This window comes from Peromyscus eremicus, chromosome 9, assembly GCF_949786415.1.
Source record: "Peromyscus eremicus chromosome 9, PerEre_H2_v1, whole genome shotgun sequence".
In the NCBI taxonomy this organism is placed as follows: Eukaryota; Metazoa; Chordata; class Mammalia; order Rodentia; family Cricetidae; genus Peromyscus; species Peromyscus eremicus.
In genome coordinates this window covers 62,881,587-62,890,270 of record NC_081425.1, presented here as the reverse complement: position 1 = coordinate 62,890,270, position 8,684 = coordinate 62,881,587, and the positions used below count along the sequence as shown (strand labels likewise).

Genomic DNA, 8,684 nt, shown 5'->3' with positions numbered 1-8,684 from the left:
TGAACAAGAAGACTGCCTGAATGCTGTGCCAACAAGTTTGGACTTTATTCTCCAGTGCCAAATGGGAGCTCCAAGAGCAGCAGGAAACTTTACAGCGGGTAGTGTTCTGACAAGCTTGTGCTGCACAGAGCAGCCACTCCTTTTCAGGCCTCAGTTTACCTGCTCAGCACAAGAGACGTGTTGAGGCAGATCGCTTTTCAGGATCCTGGCCTCTCTTGGTCCCCTGGACTTAGGTGTCCAGGCTTCCCCCGGGTGCTTTTGATGCCGGGCAGGGCGGGGCGGAGAAACACGTGTTCTGATAAACAGAGGCCTGGAACAGGCGGGGCGCGGGGCGGGAGGAAGGCCACGATCCGTCGCCATGCTGGGGAGCCTTCGTGTTCCGGTTCTGCCAAGAGAGGTAAGTCCTGGCCCGGGGCTACTCGAGCCTTCGTGACTCTGCACGGCACCTCCCGCCCTGGGGCCTGGAACAAAAAAAACCCAGGCTTCTGGGGCCAGAGGGCGCGCGCGCGCCGCCCGGCTGTCACGTGACGCGGCCCGCCCACGTGACCGGCGGCGCTTGCGCTCGCACCCGGGCTGCGGGCGGAGCCGGCGGCGGAGGCGGCGGCGGCGGCGGCGCTAAGGGGCTGGCGGAGCGTGGGCCCGGCGGAGCGGCCTGGCAGGTAGAGCGGTGCGGGGCGGCTGGGCGGGCGGGCGGACGGACGGACGGGCTGGCGGGGCCTGGCTAGGCTGCGGCGGGGTCCGCGCATCGGCCGCCTCCGAGGGCCGCGGGCACCGGGCGCGCTCCGCGGACTCCACACGCCGAGATTCGGGGCTGCGGGGACTTGAGCCAGGTGTGCGGTGAGCGGAGCAAATGGCGTTGCCCGCGGCCTGCCCCTGCTAGACGCTGCCTGCCCTCCTGGCGGGGACCATCGAGGCACGCAGGTTAGCGGTGGGAAGCTGTCGGCTGCAGAGCGGAGAAGCTGAGGTTTGCAGTTTTACGAGACAATACATCTCGCTTTTAAAAAAAAAACAACCACTCATGATCTCCCCTGCCTTTGCCCTGTTGTTGTTACGAGGACTAAAGCTAGTCAGGAGGCAAAAATCTGAGGTCCTGAGACTGCTGTGTGTTGTAGCGGGGATAGCATCAAAAGCAAGAATGCTGGCAGGCATGAGAAGATGCTTGGACCCAGACGGGAGTTTAGAGTATGCTTTAAATTCTAACTTCAACGTAAATCACAACTGTATTTAGCTTCTCTTCTCATGGGGACTGGCTTTTAATCTATTGTGTGAATACCAGTGAATTTATTAGTACTTCTGGGCCGGTCCTTTTCTTTCCCCTCTTAATTTGTGCCTATTGAGGAAGAAGTGATGTGTTAATCTTTGAAGTGTTTCTTCTGCAAGTGGCTTTTATGGCTTATGATCCAAAGGGTTAAGTAACACGAATCTCAGAAAATATATAGAAAAACCAAAGCTTTGGAGCTTGTAGGTTAAAATTTGTCTTGTTTTTTAAGATTTTTTAATTGAGTGCCTCATGAAATTGAAAGGCTCCTTCTGTATCCGGTACTTTAAAGAAGCATAGGAAACAAGGCTTGGGCCTTTCGTGAGTCTAGAGGCCATCCAAGACATTGAGACACCTTTTCCCTCTTACTAGGTTTTATGGTTAAATTCTTAAAGTGTTACATTACCTTCTATGTATTGAGGAATGTGATGAGAATTGCTTCACTTGAACTCGAATAGATTTCCTAATATGTCAGTTAATTATCTACTATGCATTTGACTCACAATATGGACTCAATTTTAAAGTTTTCAAGTATATCTAGGCCACAGTGTACAGTTTGTAAAAAGTTTCCAAGCAGAGAATGGAGGAAACTTTAGAAAATGTTAATAAATATAAAGAAGAATGTACATAATTTGTAATTTACTACCTAGAGAAGACATTTCGTATTTGGGGGTGTGAGTTCTATTTACTTCGGAAATTTGGGGAGTTGCAGAGTTCACATAGATTTCAGATTGTCAGAGAAAGCCACTAGCAAATATTTGGGGATGGAAGCTGCCGAAGTTCTACTTGACTCTAGAATTTAGATAGTTTGAATAGCAGTTCAAATAACTAGACTGCTTTTGTGTTTCGGGGTAGTAGATATACTCTTAAAAATATGATCATTCTCATGCTCCCGTAGTCGTAGATGGTAAGGTGTGAAATGACTCCAGGAAGTGCCGGAGTTCGTTCAGGGAGGCCTTTTCTGGAACCTTCTCTGGAGTGTTAGGGGAGTCCGTTGTTTGCAGAGGTAAGCGTTCCAAGTGTCCAGCAGTTGGCTGGAATAACTTTGTGATGCACTAGAAAAAGTTATGGTTGTGGAGATGAAGTGTCCTTTCCCAAGATCGGTCAATCCTGGATTCAGCGTGGTGGAGGCGACTCAGCACCATCACTTAAATCTGTGGGAATTTCCTTCCGGAGGTCCCTAGCGCAGCCTCACTGCCCGCTTCTCTCCTCAGCAGGTGGAGGTGGTTTTCTCCGCTTCATTTGAATCTAGGCAGGCCCTTGAAGAGTGTTCCACCAGTTCTGGGTATGGCTCTAAAGAGGCATGGCGGCTTCAGCTTTCACTCTGGTGAAGGAAATCCCTTGGCCACCTCATGGCTGGTAAATTACTTGCCAAGAGCACTTCTGAGGTTGAGAGAGGATCTTGAGTTCAAGGCTGCCGTGAGCTGTCAAGTGAGACCCTGTTTAAAAAATAGATCATTGAAACAACATAATCTGTTGTACCTTAAAACCCTTGGTATCAGTCTAGGCCACGTATAACTGAGTCCCAAGATTTAAACCCTGAGCACAAAACTGTTGTCAACATGTCTAGTAGCAGGCTTTGGTGATAAATCTTTAAATCTTACTCCATAACACATAGAAATATACTGAATTAAAGTGAAGATGGTAACTGGCTGAATATAAAAACTAGTTTTCTTCTGTGTCGTTGGCTACTGATGTGGTTATTGTCACTGGTTTCACATTAACTCTCTGTATTATCCGAATGATGAACGTGTGAGTCCCCTGTAGATTGTCATTTGATGACGTTTAGCATCGTGCGTGTAGTTTAAATCCTTGTTTTCAAAAAATGTTAGATCTTCCATGAACACATATGGGAGAAGGAATCTTAAGCAAACTCATTTCTGAAGTGTTTGTCACAGGACTTTGAGCAAAGTATTAGTTTTCTTAGGGGTACTTTTGTCTCTACCTTTGAGAAAAATCCTCTGAGCAGCTTCCAGTTCCATTTTAGGCTAGAGCTTAAAAAAAAAAATAACAGAAAGAGAAAACTCTTTCCTGGAGAAGAAAATTCTGAGATCAGAACCTACCTCTAGACTGTAGAATCTACAAACTGTGGTTTCCAGTTTTTGGGCTCTGCCTCACCTGCTTTGTTTGTTTTGTTTGTTTTTAGGACAAGGTCTCACCGTGTAGCCTTGGCTGGCCTGGAACTGGCTATGTAGACCAGGCTGGCCTTGAACTCATAGAGATCCTCTGCCTGTGCCTCCTGAGTACTGGAATTAAAGAAAAGTATCCTTTATCATAATCCACCTCACAGGATGTGTTTTCTCCTGCTAACCCTATAGCCACTTGGGTGGTTTGTTTTCCAACCAGAGCACATGATTTCAGTATTATTTCTTCACTTGACAATGAGCTGTCAGAGTCTCTGCCCTAGAATTGCCAGAAATTTCTGGGCAGTGAAATGAGAGCAGCCCCTAGGGTGACGGCTGAAGAAATGCTTCCAGGGGCCGTTACTGCAGGCTATGCTTCAAGTCCAGTCATTTCTGCCTGTTAGGGAAGGACAGCTATAGAACCTTCCATTCTGGTCTTAAACAAATAATGAGTTTAACACACCAATTATGCAGAATGTGGACATTGTCAGTGTTGGGAAATTCTAGGGCAGTGTCATGCTGCCTTTAAATGAAGGTGATCTTCAGTGACATCTGTACAGGCGGCCTTAGCTGTGCCTGGTGAAGAGAGAATGCTGCTGTATTCACAGATGTCGAGTCTTGTCCAGATTCGGGGCCTGCTCTGCCTTCTATTCTTCCAGTTCTGTAAGCTGTTCTTGCAGCTGGGGCAGCGATAGAATTAGTGCTCAGCAAAATTGTGAAATTACATTTTATTTGTAGCCCTTATAACATTGAAGGCAAAGAGAAGTTTTAAGGTGTGTTTTTGTTCTGAAAGGTTTGAGGCTGGTCTATCTTAGAGGCTCATCTGGACCTGGGCATCGCACTAAGTGTCTAATCAGGAGGGATAGCCTCTCGGTATCCCAAACCCCGACAGAATAGGTATGGAGGAAGTTGCTACAGGTAACACTTGGCTCTACAGTAAGCCAAAGGATTTCTTGATCTTACGTTGTAACATGGATGGATGATAATTGCAAGGTTATACTCCCAGAAAGTTTGCCCCAAACCCTAGAACCCTTTTATTTGAAAGTTTTCCTAGAATACAGATACAGTGAACTAGGAAATGGAGACAGTGACCATATTGTTAAATCTTTATGCACAGATGGGCACTTAGAGCTGGGCAGGGTGGCACATTCTTGTCATCCCACTGTGCACAAGGCTGACAGGAAAGGAAGGAAGCTAAAGAGGCTTGCTCTGGAGAGAATGTGATGGTTTTTTCCTAAGGAAGTGTGTATACTTTATCATTGCTAGAACACTAAGCATTTGACCTCAAAAATGTCATATGACAGCTTTTCTGTAATAATTTTCAACAATTGTCACTATTTTGCAGATTTAGCACATGATTGTGTCGCATGGATCATGGATTTGCATGCTGTCTTCCATCATTTGCTCAGCCCAGTATGCTTTTTGCATTTAAGGTTTCCACTTGGTATCAGAATCCCTATCAGGCCTTTTGACCTTCAGAGGGCATCGGCCATGATTGTTTTGCTCTTTACAGTGTCCTTAACATTATCAGTATCTAGGGTAATTGTAGAGGAATTAGTTAGCTATACTATTCATTTGGTTCGCATTATTATTTTGTTTGGGTTTTTTTGTGAGGCATCTTCGACTTTATCAGTAGCTCATGAACTACACAAAAAGCTGAGTTCTGAGACAGCTTAACTTCTTAAATTGATAACAAAAATCATGTCCCATTCCGTTTATAAAATAGAGACATTGCTGTTGGACTTAGCATGTATCTAAGTGCTTAATTAAATGCAGTTTGAAATTTAGAGGTCTTGTGTAATTGACATTGCGGCTTCTAATAGTATAAGTCTGGCTATCAAGCAAATGCTGGGACTATTCAGCCTCTGGAGTCCTGTGTTTTCACCGGCCAGCTATGGCCATGCTGGAGAATGTCGCAGACTCCTTCCTGCTCTCCAGATCACATCAGACTGGGTAGAATTTTGGTGCTGGCTGGCTTCAAAGAGTTGCTTTCCTTATTCTCTTTTCCTTTAGTAGCTTTCAAGTCAGCAGAAGAGCTGTTCAGAGGGAGAAGTCCTGTTGGTGACATCATTCCCTTTGTCCCAGATACGTTCTGGTTAGTCAGAGAGGAGCCCTGAGGTCTATGAAAGACATACACTTATAGGTCAGCCATAAATTCTTAGTATTTTTAAATATTAAGACTATTATTTCATCAAAAACAAACTTTCTATACTATTTATCTCAATTTCCTGTTTTTCAAACTCTGTAACATTCAAATATGTTTTTGCCAGGTCAACAAAATAAAATTTTTCCCCATCTTGCCTTAATACTTGATTCCTAGGGGGAAATAAAATAAATGGGCTCTTAAGAGGACTCAGAGGATTGGTTCACTGCCCCTTCAGCCATCTAATTCTAAATGTAGATTTCTAAATTTGGAAGGTCTGCGTTTGTATTACCTGAATTTACTTTCGAGAATATAAAACATAATCTTTCCTCTGTATGCCACAGGCTCTCTGAGAGCCGGCACCATAGCTAGGAAAAGCCGTGGTGGGAAATGGGTTATTGATCTGCAATGCTAATGGACAGAGACAGGGCAGGGTCTGTCTTCAGTGCCAAAGAACCAAGTGGGTGAGAGGTGTCCAAACTCTTCTACCTCCGCTCGTCACTAGTCTCTTCTTCCCATTGTTTATTATAACCAAAAAAATAAAAGCTAATTCAGGCTGAACATGTTAATGCTGTTGGTGAGAAAGCATTTCCTAGAAAAAAACACAGGTTAAGAAAAGTAGGAAAAATTACTGTCTTAATTAAGCACTACACAAACAGCTATTGAATGTGATGGACATATAATTAGCCCTCGTGGTTGTGATTATCAGTCGAGCCCTGAGAAGACTTATCACCTTTGTAATTTCATTGGGTCTAGTTGTATTGCTGTATGTGCCAGAAAAGGCTTTTCTTCTGAAAAAGTCTAAGAAGCTATTTCTTTTAGAAATGTTCTATTGAATTTGTCTCTAATCTGTATTTAACATTCAAAATATAGAATAATGAAGTATAATTGTACTTTAGCAGATGAATTTTTTTAGGATTGAAACCTTGTGTTTAATTTTAATAACATATCCTTGAATTTACTGAAGGATTGATGTAAGCCTATTATTGCTTGGATTTTTCTTAATGCAGGGATTCAAGTCTCCCAGGCTAGTGTCAGACTCACTCTGTAACCCAAGGAGAACCTTGAACTTGTGATCTTCCTGCCTCTACCTCTGGAATAGGGGGTGCTGAGATTACATGTGCGTGTTACCATGCCTGGCTTTATGTGGTGCTCCTATTGGACCCATGCTTTTGTGCGTGCCAGACAAGCACTCTTTTGGTTTTTCGAGACAGGGTTTCTCTGTGTAGCTTTGTGCCTTTCCTGGAACTCGCTTTGGAGACCAGGCTGGCCTCGAACTCACAGAGATCCGCCTGGCTCTGCCTCCCGAGTGCTGGGATTAAAGGCGTGCGCCACCACCGCCCGGCCCAGACAAGCACTCTTGAGCAAGTGAGCTATATCTCAGCCCATCAAATTACTGGATTTTTAAAAATTATGGTAAAATATATGTAGCATTAAGTTTACATTTTAAACATTTTTATTTTTTAAGAATTAATTTTATGTATATGAATATTTTGCCTACATGTATGTACGTGTGTGCCTGGTGCCTGTACTCCAGATCTTCTGGACCTAGGTTTACCAGTAGTTGTGAGCCTCCATGTGGGTGCTGGGAACCAAACCCTGATCTTCTGCAAAAGCAGCTAGTGCTCCTAATTTTTGAGCCCTCTCTCCAGCTCTGTATCATTTTTAACATTTGTAAATGTCTAGTGGCATTAAATACATTGATCATTTTCTTCAGTTACCCCTTCATTCATCTCTAGAACTTTATCATCTCAAATTAAAACTGTACCCATGGAACAATAACCATTCCTCCTATTTCCTCTGGTGCTCAGTCCTTGGCAACCATTATACTTTCTTTTATTCTTTTATTTGTTTGTTTTTGAAACAGGGTCTCCCTATGTATCCCTGGCTGGCATGGAACTTACTATTTAGACCAGGCTGGCCTTGAACTCACAGAGTTCCTCCTGCCTCTGCCTCTGCCTCCTGTTTTGAGTATTCTCGGTACCTCACAGTGGAATCCTGTATTTGCCCTGTGTGATTAGCCTGTTTCACAGCAGCACAGTAACTTCAGAGTTCATCATTGCTGCAGCATGTTCCGAATTTCTTCCCTAAGGTGGAGTGTATGGGTAGGTCACATTTTATTTAACTGTTTGCCTGTCGGATAACATTGCTTGTCCACTGCTACACAGCTGAGTTTGTGCTTTTAATTCTTTTGGCTCTACTAGAAGTGAAATTGTTAGATCATACTTCATTTGTTTGAAGAACTGCCGTACTATACTTCTTAGTGGCTGTGCCGTCTTACAGTCCCACTTATTTATTTAATTTTTTTCCACTTTCAGTCCTCCATCTCCAGGCTCCTGAGTGCTGAGATTATAGGCATACGCTACAATGCCCAGATTTCTATTCCTACCTTGTACATTTTTGTTTTACAAATGTTTTACCTAATTTTAGAGATTTTAGGGTCATGGCAATGGCTCTGCAGGTGAAGCACTTCCTGTGCAAGCCTGGTGACCCAGATTCGATCCTTGGAACTCAAGAAAGAATGAGAGAAGCAGTCCCACAAAGTTCTCCTCTGACTCCCTTTCACACGTGCACCCCCACACAGCACAAACTACATACAATAATATTGGTAATGCAATTTTTAAATGATAGATTTGTGTTATGTGTGTTCTGGTGTGTGTGCGTGTGCATTTGGAAGCCAGAGATGAATTTTGGGTATCTTCCTGCATTACTCTGCTTCTTATTTTTTGAGCCGAAGTCTGTCGTTCAACAAGCATAACGATCACTTTACCACTTGCCCCCAACTCTCAACTTTATAGATTGTTGTCTAAAAAGTCTATTCTAGGTTGTAAACCTAAGACAGGAATAAATCTTAAAATTCTTAAAGGATTGAAGACTAAAACATAATACTGCTGTGGGATGTCTTTCTGTATGCTGTGAATATGTGTGGCTCCCATTAGATAATAAACAAAGCTGCATTGGCCTATGGCAGGGCAGGATGGAGCCAGGCGAGAAATCCAAAAGAGAGAGAGAGGACAAAAAGGGCAGGGTGGGGAACACCAGCCCACTGTCCAAGGAGCAACATGTAACGGGACCCAGGTAAAGCCAAGGAACACATGGCAATACATAAATTAATAGAAATGGGTTGAGTTAAGTTATAAGAGCTAGCTAACAAGAAGCT

General features: G+C 43.9%; 1 protein-coding gene across 4 annotated transcripts in view; it reads left to right on the top strand.

Annotated features, from left to right (window-relative positions):
- Window positions 1-552: 552 nt before the first annotated feature.
- Rcbtb1 (RCC1 and BTB domain containing protein 1) overlaps window positions 553-8,684 on the top strand; it is a 47,274-nt gene continuing 39,142 nt past the window's right edge. For all 4 annotated transcript variants that reach the window (XM_059273551.1, XM_059273550.1, XM_059273548.1 and 1 more), the window contains exon 1: window positions 553-659. The gene's annotated coding sequence lies outside the window, so the exon portion shown is untranslated. The remainder of the gene's footprint in view (window positions 660-8,684) is intronic.